Source organism: Lactuca serriola, chromosome 4 (assembly GCF_051521515.1).
Source record: "Lactuca serriola cultivar US96UC23 chromosome 4, Lser_US96UC23_V15, whole genome shotgun sequence".
Lineage (NCBI taxonomy): Eukaryota > Viridiplantae > Streptophyta > Magnoliopsida > Asterales > Asteraceae > Lactuca > Lactuca serriola.
In genome coordinates, this window is record NC_136411.1 from 104,434,525 (window position 1) to 104,448,588 (window position 14,064).

General features: G+C 33.6%; 1 long non-coding RNA gene across 1 annotated transcript; it reads left to right on the forward strand.

Moving 5' to 3' along the window:
- The first annotated feature begins 518 nt into the window (after positions 1 to 518).
- Positions 519 to 1,984, forward strand: LOC145100277 (uncharacterized). The gene is made up of 3 exons (XR_013704941.1): positions 519 to 827; positions 1,114 to 1,187; positions 1,568 to 1,984. It is a non-coding gene; the product is annotated as an uncharacterized LOC145100277 (long non-coding RNA).
- The last annotated feature ends 12,080 nt before the right edge of the window (positions 1,985 to 14,064 follow it).

Sequence of the window (14,064 nt, forward strand, 5' to 3'; positions counted from 1 at the left end):
AAACCATTAAACGAATATTAGCTACGAATTTTTTTTTACTTTGGATTTTCCGGCGACCAAAGGTCTTTTTTTCTTCGTTTTTTTCACACTTTTATTAGTTGTTTGTATCTTAAATATGTAAGAAAATTTATCAAAAAAAAAATTAAGACCCGGATAATAATAATAATAATAATAATAATAATAATAATAATAATAATAATGGAAATAATAATAATAACAACTATAATAATAATAGAAATAATAATAATAATAATAATAATAATAATAATAATAATAATAACAACAACAACAACCAAATTGGGATTGGTCAAAAGCTATTGTAGACGAATAAAGTATGGATATGGCATTCCCGGCCGGTTGGTAGTCTCCTTGGTTGTATCTATAATAGATGGGAGTTCGAGTCCCATCACCCTTTTTTTTGGGATTTTCGATTTTAGGGTTTCACAATACTTTTGTCCGCCTCCATTTAGCGGGATCCATCGACGAAATTTTTTATTCTCCCGCTTCTCTCAGTCTCCCTCCCTGATTCGTTTTCTCTCTTCTCTCTCACTGTTTCCTACTCGCACCTCACACTTACACCCCCTCTCGTCTTCGTTTTCATCGGAGCTTACTCCGTCGGAGTTCCATCTTACCATCGCTGCTGGCATTGTTGTACATAGAGATCGTTTTTAGCCCCGGTCATCTCTCGTCACCATCACCAAATCCGTATATCTTCATCACCGATTCATCGTCGCGCTTTTTAGCTCCAGTCATCTGCTTGCCGTCGCCGTCATCGGCTTGCCATCGCCATCTTCTGCTTGCCATCGCCATTATCATCATTATCTCAAGTAAGCCTTTTTTGGTTTAATTCGACTTAGGTTTTCGTTTTGGGTTAGGATTGATTTCGATTTAGACTTTGTTTTGATTTTGGGTATGTTATGATTTTGGGTTCAGTTTGATAATATAATTCAAGTAAGCTTTTGTTGTGTGTTTTTAGGTACTGAAAGGGACCTTTAAAAATTATGTTGTAATGGAATTATCAATCTTATTGATAAGATGTCTATTGTTTATGTTACATGTTTGAGTAGTTAATTTTTATAGTTATAAACCATTAATCGGTCTTTTTTATGTCAGTTTTTTGAGATGCGATTTGCGAAGACATGAAGCCATCAGAGCCTTGGATATAATATAAAAGAGCTGGTCAACAGGTCCCCTCTTGATTCATAAATTTCTTTGCAAGCTAGTATAGGGTAGTATTTGGTATGATTGAATTAAGGAGAGAATTTAACATGAATGAGAAATTTTAAAGATTGACTTTTGATTTGTGGTTTTAGTTAAGTAATTAGTACTTTGGAAAAATGTACCACATTGTAGCAATGTACTTTCAGTAATTTTAATAGTAAAACACATAGTTGCATTGCGTGGGGTCCAGAACCTAGGTCAAATCAAAAGCCAAAGGACCCAAAACATCCTTGGGAGGTATAATATTGCATTCTTTTATGCCACTGTTGTACACGACGTCTTTTTAAGGGAATCTCTACACTAAAACATACTTATTTATTGTAGTGCACTGTGTCTTGTGTTGTAGGTGGTTACAATTCTTCATTATCGAAACAGAAGGCAAATGAAGGGTTGGATATTAAAAGTTAAGTATATTGTTGTAAGTATTATAAAAAAAAATGCATTGTTATAATAAACTAAAGTACATTGCTATTATTGTTTAAGTATTGAATTGTGTTACAATTTTTTTCGGTTGATAGGTTGCGTGCACAAGTTTCTACCATGGAACAACAACAAATGAAAGAACAAATGGAAATGGTTATGTGGATGATGAATCTGTCTGGAAATCAACCCCGTGCTACCCCTGATAATCCACCTGAGGACAATTGATAAGTATTTTGGAACAATTGAATTTGTAAACACTTGATATTGTTTGTTTGTTTTGTTAGTGCTTACTTTTGTATTGTATTTTGGACAATGGAATTAAATGTGTCAAATTGGTATTTGGGACGTTTTTTGGTGTATTTTATATGGTTTTTGGGACAAATCTGAATTGAATGTGGTATTTGACAAAAAATTGGAAAATTTTAAATTATTTTTTTTAAAAATAAAAACGAAGTTAGCTACGGATCCCCGTAGCTATATACTTCTGTAGCTATTTAACTTCGTACCTATTCTGTAGCTATTCTGTAGGAAATCTATAGCTATTTATTTCCGTAGTTATTCCATAGCTATGGTAGCTACGAAAAATTCCATAGCTATTCTATATCTATAATTTAGCCACAGTCTATTATGCTACAGACATTTTTCCATAGCAATTCCGTAGCTATGCACTTATAGGTACGGAATAGCTACGGATTATACTGTAGCTATTGTATCAGTTTTCTAGTAGTGACTTGAGATTTCTTGGGTTGTGTATAATCCATCCTTGAAATCCCTCCACTCATATTTGATCAATTAACATGTAAGCTTGGTAGGAGTTTAGCTTATAGTTGTAGTTTGGCATAGAAATTGTTGCTCCAAAACCTTGGTTGGAGCTTCACTTAATTGGGTCTTTGCAATCCTATATGAAAGTCCTAGTTAAATTTATAAATTCTGGAAGTATGCTCATTTTGGTGTATTTACAAATGTCTCTTAGTGTATATGCAAAGGTGAGTGTCAAAGTGGTATGAAAGAGCTTAGAAGATATGCAAACCGGGTAGACAGCAATCTGACCTGTTCTTGAAAGTTCTTCTATGGAAAATTAGACCAGAATTGGACAATGCTCAACAGATAATGAATTTTAGGAAATTTAATCTAGTTTTTAGAAAATCCAATGTCAGATCATTTGGATCTGTCTAACTTGAGTTATATTCAAAACAATGAGTGGGGGTCAAGCTGAGAAATTGTAGGGAAATACCTATTCTACCCCTGTTATATAAAAGAATCTAGAAAAATCATGAGAGGTCGGATTAATGATCCGTAAATTCTAAATGTTTTCATTCTGAGTCTATTTTGTCCATGAATTTTTCCAGGACCTGTTGTTGTTTCTAACTTAGGTGACAATTGTCTTTTTCACAAGCTGGTCAGAATTTAGCTGTATTGATAGGCAGTTTTGTAAAAATCATATAAAATTGTAGAAAAATCGTTTGGACCTTCAAAAATACATTATGAAAAGCTAAAAGTATGAGCTTATGAAATATGAAATAAAAATGGAAGTTATATAGGTTTAAAGTGATCTAAAACAGCTCTAAACAGGTGGTTGTTTTGGGTCCAAAACTAGGAATTTTACTTACTAGTTGATTTTTGTGTTTGGGTTATAAATTTGTCATCTTTGGTACTGTAGAACTCCATTAGCCTTGTTATTTGAAATTTAATAAGGCCACGTGTGACACTTCAACCAATACAAGACTTGAAGTGTGAGTTGGTCACATCTTTAGTAATGGTGAGTCAACTTGTGGTTTTAAAAGTACATTGTTAGGAGTATCCCATATCTTAGATGGATTGGGATGAAACTAGTTATCTAGGATGCATGTGCCCTTTTTGATAATTGAACGTTATGCCATTATTGTTGAAATGTTTTCTGTGTAATGATATCTAGGGCGTTGCATGCTAGACTCTTCTTTGTTTGGTGTGAGATGTGAGTTAGGGTCACGCTAGATCGAGTGAAGTGTATGAACATTATGTCATGTGAGCATGTTAATTCTTGTTTGAAAATATTTGTTTAAAATGTTTTAGGAAAAGAATGCTAGTGTTGTATCAAATTAATAGATATGTTGTGTATGAAAAGTGGTGTGAGGTGTAAAATGTAATAACTTCATAAAATTACATGTTTGCATGAAAATAACCCTTAAAGAGGTAATATGTTAATAAAAGAAAATTCATAATATTACATGATTACTTGAGAGGGTAAAAGTGTAACTATTTATTTAATTAATTATTAGTAAATTAAAAGGGGAACACACTAGTCAGGCGAAGGGTAGTAAGCTAGTTATAGTTATATACCAAATCCGGATATTATGATGGCCTAGTGGGTTGAAAGATACCTATGGGATAAAGAGCTTAAGCCAAATTTGACGCCAACTGGTTTTTTTAGACAACCACTCGACACATGGTATTGGTACACCTTGGTATACGGGGACTGGAGTGATGTTGGTCAAGCGGTGGGACGAGTGCAAACATCACGTGGGATTTGGGAGGTTTATCTGTTGGAACTGGCACCGCTTGTACCAGTCCTTAACGACAACGCATGTACATGTATGTGCACATTCGGAGTAGCAAACACAACGCACCAGGAGCAATGATTACGGGTGAGAGTCGCGCCTCACTTAGTGCATTGGGTCGTTCCGGTCACGTTAGTAGTGAACGGGGTCTTGCTTTTGGGTTTTTGCGGTGAATAAATAGAACCTAACTAAGAGGTAATACTTTAATAATTATAGCGGTGAGCAGTGAGTAATTATTATTGTAAAGCGGAGAAACAAAATATTATATGTCACACCCCCAAACCAGAATGGCGGAAACGTTCGGGGGCGGAGGACGTCATATTCAGTATCATAACAGTTCATAGAAAGGAAAGTACACACCACCATATATATTAAGGTTTCCAAAATGTTTACATAATTGTATTCGTTACATGTTCAAAAGATAAATACATAAACATCTATCAAAAGAAGTAATTAATGTCAGCACGTTTAATCCCCAAAAGTTGAATTCCAAACCTGCTTAGCGGTTCCCTGAGAATACAAGTTATTTCAAAGAGAAAGTGTCAACAATTAAGTTGGTGAGTTCATAAGTAGTGTTTTGAGAAATGTACGCCATTCGAAAGTTCGTGTATGTTTTCCAGAAAACGCGGCATTTTCAAATGAAAAGAGTTATGATTCGTTGTGTTGAAAATGAATGTATTAGATCCAGAAAATCCCATATTTTTCCCTAATAGTTGAGATATGATTTGTTGTGTTTTCCAAGAAAAACCCTTATTTTCTTATAAAAGTATGAAATGCATATGAATGTTCGTGTTATAAGTTGTAAACAATTGCACCAGGAAAATCCCTTATTTTCCTATTAGTTGTTTCTTCTAGATGCGAGAAAAACCCTTATTTTCCTAAAGTAACTGGCAGTCTCTAAGACCGAAAATCGCAAGCAACCGACGTGCTTAAAAGGTGTGGCATAGTTTTATATAATAAAGCTATACGAAGATCGCACTTGTTAGATGAAGAATAGTTTTAGTAACTACTTGTACATAAAAGCATAATACCATAATAATTGTATATCCGATGAGTTTTATAACCATACTGAACATAATATGCCTGTAGCGACGTTCTTCAGGCGTCGTAGCGTTATGACAAACTGTCACCCCAAAGGACGGACTGTAGCTAACAGTCAGGGTGCGAGATCATGACTTCCCGTATAGATCTATACACATTTGACACGTTCTCCGAACGGGAGACTCTGGTTATAGACAGGACTTGAAGCGGTACCTTTTAGCAAAAAGGTATGATTTGAAGATGTACACGTCTCACAGATTCTCAACTAAGTCTGTATTAAAGTAGTAGTTTTGTATGCAAAGTTTATCCTTTTTCACAATGTTTGACAAAGCATAAATCATAAGTTCTTTGAATGCATAAAATGATTTAGTAAAGAATATTACCCTTGATATGATGTATTTGTATGTAAACGTATAATTAAAACATTATTTCTATTTATCAAAACATATTGTATCCCAAGAGGGTAAAGCTGTGTTGTGAGGTGTTTTGCATGATGATGACTTCATAAGATAGTTAAAACAACAATATGAAAAGTATAGCAAAAGATCGATGTTTCACACGATTTTAGTCGTGTGTTTACTTGTATTCCCCCCCTTAAAAGCATTTAAAAAAAGCATTTAAAGTGTGGTTGTAGGGGTATGAACTCACTTGATTGATTGAAGAAAGCGTGACGAAAACCGAGCAGAACTTCTACTCGAGAAAGCGGATATCTCGAGATTCTCGGAAAATCTCGGGAGTGTAAAACTTTCTTCCCACCTTGGATATGAAAACCGGGCCTTTGGGATGACTCCGAGGGTTGAAACGCAGAGCTTCGGCGCGAGAAAGGAAGGAAATTAGCAAATTTGGCCGGCACCCTCGCACCCTTTATATAGGGGCTGGAGGACCTCGGTACGCGGGGCGTACGAGACGTCACGGATGACCGCATCCTCGGTCGAAGCATCGGAGCGACGTGGACGAACCGGAGCCTAGCATCTGAGTACGCTGGGCGTACGAGGATACGCGGGGCGTACGAAGGATCGGACCGCTGACTCACTCTTCGGATAATACCGGGTTTTAATTTAATTTATATTTTTATTATTTAGCAAACTTCGAAAATTCATATCTTCATCATACGAACTCCGTTTTCGACGTTCTTTATATCCACGTGAAGGTGAGACTACGATCTACAACTTTCGTTTAGATTCCGTCGGCAAATTCCGAAATTATTTTTTTATTATTTATTTTTAAAAGGTCAGGGTAAGAAAATTCGTTAAAAATTCATAACTTTTTCATACGATGTCCGTTTTGGGCGTTCTTTTTATGTGCGTTTGCAGTTTAACGATATCTATGACTGTCATTTAGACACCTAAGGTCAAAAAGTATTTTATTGAAACTTTACGTTTTTACGTAACTTCGTATTGCTGGTTTTTGTCGGAAAACTTAGAATGGTCATAACTTCTTCATTATAACTCGGCTTTTAGTGTTCTTTACATGCTTGGAAACCTTAAGACGATATCTATTACATAGCGTACTCCAAACAGAGCCTTTGAATACTTCATTTTTCGATGATATTCTAATTACTTTTTCAAAGAGGTTACAAGACTCAATTTTCATTGACCTGAAATGACGGGTTGTTACATTATATAATAATATTCAAACGGTGAATTGATAAGATTAAATTAGTTACAACGGCGTTGAGGAGAGTAACTAATAAAACAAGCTCTAACTGAAAAATAAAAATAAATTGAGCTAAACCTATGTTTGTTATGTGGTGTTATGTTGTATGTCTTGCTAGTGAGTCATTGACTATGTGTGGATGTTTGTGTGAATCTATCTATGATATGTATGTTCTCTTAACACTGTACTATATTGACTCACTTAACTTATGCTAACACTTGTTCTTTGCTTGTTGGTATTTGTGCATTGGGACAAGTAGCTTGACATGATGACTTGGTGAGGATGGAAACCATTAGGTAGTTTTATTTAGTATCTATAGTTATGATACCATCTGGACATGTTGGGTTTTCATCATCATGTTTTGTGGACTTTAATTTTGATGGGTTTGTTTTGACATGAAAGTAACGTTAGTGATGTTTTTCAAAAAAATATCTTAAAAAAGTCTTCTGCAATGTATTATGTTAAATAAATGTTTTAAAAATAAAAAAAATTTAGGTGAAAAATCACGATGTTATAGGGTGTCTGTACATGATAACTGATACACAATACCATCAGATGCCAATAACTATCTAAAACCATTGGAGGCAAATTTCCCTCCCAAATCACATCAAAACATTTTATGACAACAGAGTGTTGAGTCTTGACAGGGACTTTGAAGTCACTATATATGGTGAAAAGGTCAGACATGTACTTCATAAAATAAACCCATGTATAACGAGTGTAATCATCAATGAATGAAACATAATAGTTTGATCTCGATTTAGAGATGACCAACGATGGGCCCCAGACATCAGAATGCACAATATCAAAGGGAGCAACAGAATGAGTGATAAGTTTTTAAACGGTAAAGCATAACATTTTCCCAGTTTGCAACCACAACAATCATAAATATCATCAGTTTGTAAAGAACCTAACACACCAGTGGAAACCAAAAATTGTAAATATGACACCAACAAATGTCCCAAATGAGAATGCAAAATATAAAAATCAGATGATGAAGGACTTAAACGAAAAGACAAAAAATCAACACTTGAGGCAACAACATCAACAACATGTAGTTGCTCTAAAACATAAGGCTCCCCACATCTATTGCCTATCCCAATCACCCTGCAAGACCGAATGCAGGGGCAAAGTCAGGAGGGGGGATGCCGGATGCACAACCCCCTCCAATCTCTTTTAACATATCAATTATAATATAGATATATATATATATATATATTATATCCATAAGTAATCAGTTAGCCCACACTTATTACAGTCCCTCCCTATCATTTCTAAATGTTCAATTGGTATATTATTATATAAAAGAAGAAAGTGGGCTATGACAATTATGACAAAAATTGAGGGTTGTATTAAAAAAAATATTACCGCCTTATAACCTCTGTTATTTTAGGTTCATATACGATTACTAATTCGTGTCTTATAATTGTCAATTACTCATATATTTGATAGGTATTTTTATTTTATTTTTAATAAACGAGGTTTCAGTTAAAAAATTATTTATGATTATTCTGCTACATGATTTCAGTTCACTAGTTAATAAGAAAATAAATTTTAATTTTATTACATATTTTATTTTATATAACTTATAATTAATAATTTAATTATGGTTGATAATTTGATATTTTATAATCGTAGGCTAAGTTATGAACAAAAAAAATCATTGATTTTTTTTAATAAATAATAATGTGTGACCCAAAATACATCACGTAGTAATAGTATTAGGGAAATGTTTATAATACATATTTACAACCTAAAGGAATAGTATATATATATTATATATAAAAGAACCAATTAATTTTGAACCTACAAAAATAATATGTCAAATTCTTGATTCCAGAGAAACGATCTCCAATTTTAAGTTATTGATGTTGTTCTCATTTATATGATTTTTCTTTATCAATTTCATTTCAATTTTATGGACTCTCTTATATTATTCATATATAAAAAAATATTTTTATATTTGTATAATCGTAAGCCCCCGTTATCTTGTAATCCTGGCTCCGCCCCTGACCGAATGTCCTGTACAAATAGAACAAAATAGAAAAGAATATCCAACAACCAGACTTACACAACCGACTGAGCGACGCAAGATTCAAGGCAAGTGTGGGAATATAATATACATTTGTTAAAGATATATAAGGAGTGGCAATAGAACCAAAACCATCTACCGACATAGGTGTAGCATTAATAGACATAACAAAGACAGGTGAACGAGGTGAGAACAAAGCAAAGGATGAAAAATATGGCGACGTTTGATGAGATGCACCAAAATCCAATATCTACAAGGATGAAGGAATATCTGAAGTGTTGGATGAAGACAAACATGAATGAGACATGAAAGCTAATATGATAGTTGGATTGGAAGCAATGAACTGTCTGAACTGCTCAACAATATGGGGATCCAAGGCTGATCGTGCTGTAAAATTTGTCTCAGTCTCAACTAAATGTGCAACAACAACGTAATGTGGTGGCCTAAAAGGTAGAAATGAGGGACGTGACTGAGACTATCCAGAAGATCTATTCTGCTGTGAAGGCTGATACGGTACATGTGATCTAGTTTATTGTTGCTACAGATTTTCATTGCTTAACAACAAAGAAAAATTTTCCTTCCAATGGTTCTTCTTCTTACATAAATCACACTCATCAAATACAACTTTGGAACAATTCTGGTTTGAAGACTACGGTCGTTATGGAATAGTAAAGACAGTAGGATTGGCTGTCTTAGGACCTTTGTCAGCATGGGACTTGATACAAGTTTCTTCAACAATCAACTGGTGAACAACCGAATCAACAATGGGAAGAGGTGTGCGATGCAAGATTGAACCATGCAAGCCTTTAAAATCTGAACGTAATGCCATCAATAACTGAACCAAACATTGGTCTTCCCTTCTATCAGTATAAGGCTTAAAAGCCTTAAACTCAGCAAGTTCTGTAAGAGCCAACCGATCCCACAAATCCGACATAGTTGTATAGAATTCCTAAACACTGAGATTTTTCTATTAGAGGGCTCGAAAATCAAGCTCTAACTGGTATTGCTTTGCAAAATTAGACTGAGTATACAACCTATCCAAATGATCCCAGACCTCCCTTGATGTGTTATAGTTCGTCAACTGAGTACTAATAGACTGGATAACATAATTATTAATCCAAGTAATGATCTTGGAGTTATTAGTCTCCTGTGAATCCAATAAGGTTGCATAATTCGCATCCTTTTCATATGTTGGTTTTTCTTGTCATCTTTAACAATCCCCTACATACTATTGCCTCACAAGAAATTCTTCATAACCTAAATCCAATAGGCAGAGTTCTAGCCATCGAGTTGGGTACTAACGGAGTGAAGAAAATTATCTTTCAGAACTATATTTCAAATAACGGTCAATAAAAAAAAAACAAAACCAACAACAAATACGACTAGTTACAACAACAATCAAGATCTCGAAATAAAAAAAAAATCAAACAAATCATACCACGAAGAAAATAGAAATGAAGGAGGAAATCATACCCAAAACCTCAAAAATTTCCAAAACGGGGCATGCTGCCCCCGTACCCCTAGTTCGATCCGCGCAATGTCGTGTCTGCTACAACTCGCCCCCAAAAACGAAAATACAAATGATCAACTGAACTCTAATACCATGTGAACTAACAAGTAAAAGACATAGAATGACTACGGTTTTGTATTAGTATCAAATGAGAAGTACAAATACAATGAAAGGAAAAGATATAATTTATATATTAGCTAATTAGGGATTCCTAGCCAATGGGCCAACATAATACCTAATACAAAATAAAGCCCAATATTTTTTAAGCTAACATGCATAATTTGAAAAAGTAGCAAGTCATTGGTTGTTTATTCATTTTTTCGTTTTCCTTAGGCTGAGGGGAGTGGTGTTGGACTAACCAAGCTCCACTTAGGCCATCTTCATTTCTACTTCATTTTGTTGAAGTCCATGCCAAACAGAGGGACCGAAAGAAAGTAAAAGATAGGAGATTGCCGAATGAGAAGAAGAAATGAGGGGAGAAGAAAATGAACTCGACACAATCCTATCGAGTTTGGTCACTGTACTTGGCATGCCGATTTGGTGGCCTGGGGTTCATCGAGTCCATGTCGGCAACTGCCGAGCCACACCGAATCGACTCCGCTTAGCCTTACTCAATTCCCGGTCGTAGGTAATTTTTATTTTCTCACATTTTCTTCCTAATTTGTAGAGAATCAAAAGGATGGAAAATGAATCTATTTTTTTTTTTTTTTTTTTTTCATTTTCCTTGTTCTTACTGTTAAGCAAACAAGAGCAATGAAATTAATACTATTTTTCTAACACCCATCTTTTGATTCCAAATGAGTGTGGATTCTCTATACCAAACACCCATCTTTTGATTCCAAATGAGTGTCGGGAGGATGACACAAACTTTATTATAGGAATTTTGCTTCATTAAAAAGAATTTAGATTTAGTGAAGGCTTCCATGGAAATTTACGTGGGTGAAAACCCTAGAAAATTTATGCGATTGAAAAAGTCACCTAGATTTCAATGGTTGTTTGCTACATCCAAAAAAGGAAGAAAGATCGTATTTTGATGATACGCATGTTAGCTCTTGTGATTAATATAAGAAACCCTTTTCTTTACGGATATCTAGTAGCCCATTAAATTCAGCCTCCCCGAGACATCATATCGGGCTAGTTTGCAGATTGGACACTTGCAATAATAATACATCTAGTCATTCAGTTAACCTTATTTCTAGTGCAGCCCACCTTATAGATCTCTCTCTAGATTTTTTTCTCAACATCTATAGATGGATTCTATCGAATCAAATAATGGAACGTATGGTTTTAGGCGTGAATCAAACCTTGTCTCTCATGAAATTATAGAGAACGTAGATTTCACAGTTAAGATACATGGGTGTTTATCTTTTAACATATGTTTCATTATTAGTAAACTAGGTGTGTGACCCGTGTATTACACAGGTTTATTAAAAGGTCCAAAAGTAAAATGTGTGAGCAAAAAAAATACCATTCATGCAAGTTTTGATAACCACAAGGACCCTTTATGTAATTTAATCTTAATTAATTTATACTAATAAAATTAATTAATATGAATTCACAAATAGAAGGTATTATCTACATTAATATAATTATACATTACTTAATATATTAATAGAAAGAGAAATTCACAAATAGAAAGTTAGTATGTACATTAATTAATATATTAATAAAATTAATTAATATGAGATTGTATTTAATAGGTGGAAGTTGACTAAAAATAGAAAATTCTATAAAAATGACAAGTGGATATTAAATAATTCAAAAAATCTAGAAAATGACAAGTGTCAAAATAAATAAAAATAGGACATGTGGCAAAATCATTCTTATTTATTAGGGTAGATTGGTCTCCAACTAAAGAATTCTCGATTGCTAGAGGGGTAAGGCAGGATGACCCATGTTAACTATATTTATATATCATTGCATCCACATGCCTAAATTAATAGTATGTTATGAGAGGCAAGAGACAAAGATATTTTTAAAGGCATTAATCTACCTCATAATGGGCACATAGTTTCTAAACTACTATTTATGTTATTTTTGTTAAGGAATGGTTGTTAACAATGCACTGTACATGGTGAAAATTATCAATTGCTTATTTATGGTATCGGCGCTCAAAGCTAACTTATATAAAAACATTTGTGAATTAATTAAAGAAGAAAATTTTACGTAACACGTAAACAAGCAACAAGTTGCACCATTAATAATAAGAAGGTGTCAATTCTCATCTTACCTTAGTCACCTAGTAAGCATGTATATGATGATAATGTCGTCTTGGCACCTGGTCATCGATAAGATCAAAGGTATACAGTGGCGAATCCAACATAAGTTGGAAGGTATACAATGACCGATCCAACCTAAAAGTTAAGTAAGGGTGCATTGTCTTCCAAGTAGGTTAATATATATAAAAAAAAAGTTAAAGTAATAAAAACTATAATAACGTTAAACCATTCGATTAAATGTCACTTTATAATTAAAATCTAGAACAACACATAACTCGACAAAAAGTTGAATTTGTAAGTCTTCATTTGTTAAAGTATAATATGATTGCCTAATATTTAAAGTCATACATGCAAATTATCTTATGTAAATACTTTGTTTAAAATAAATTTTGTTGAAAATAAAACGATATGATGTACTTATATCATAAATTTTAATTTAATTAGAAGATAATGAAGAACAAACGGTGTAAAAAATAACTCCGACTTATTTTGTTATGTATATCATAAGTTTTATTAGACATAACAAAACATGACATGACACGAAATTAGTGGGTTAGGATCAGAGATTTTTATACGTTTATGTAAACGGGTTGACATGACATGACATGATAATTAAACGGGTAGGATTAGGGTCAAGACTTTCAACTTGAAGATGACTCGAATATGACCTGTTTAATTATATATTATTTATTATAAATTTCATATTTTTATAAATATATTTTTTGTTATAGACTTATCGTAGGCAAACTCGAGAATTAGAAGTAATATTCAAATTTTCAAAGTTACTTAATTATTTTTATAAATATATTATATGTTATAGACTTTAAGTCATCCTCACCACCTATCTCTTTACTCTCCAACTTTAACTATTTTTATTTTTCCTTCTAAACTTATTATAAATTGTCATTCTATCTCATAACTCCATTATTTCATTTTTTTCCTTTTTGCCTCCACAACTCCTACTTTCTAAACTTTAAAATATTTCAACTCGACATGACACAATATATTTACAAGGTCTAAACCTTAACCCGAAACCCGACTTGAAAATAAACATGACATGATAATTAAACGGATCGGGTCAGAGTCAAGTCTTTTTAACCCGTTTAATATCTTGACACAACACGACAGTTCACGTTTGTGAGGTCTAAGTTTTATATAGCATGAGAATTTAACATTTAATATTAAAAAATAGGGATGCATCACTCCCATTGCCCCCAAGTACATCTAAATCAATTATTTATTATTTTTACAAAAGATTTAGATGAGAACCGACTATCATCTGGTGGAGCCACAATGTTTAACAAAAGGAAAAAGATTTATATATTTAACTAGGATATATGATGGGGCCCACATCCAAGGGGGCATACACCCCACTCAATATACATTGCATCGGCATAGTCCTTCGCTCTACGACCATTTAACTGT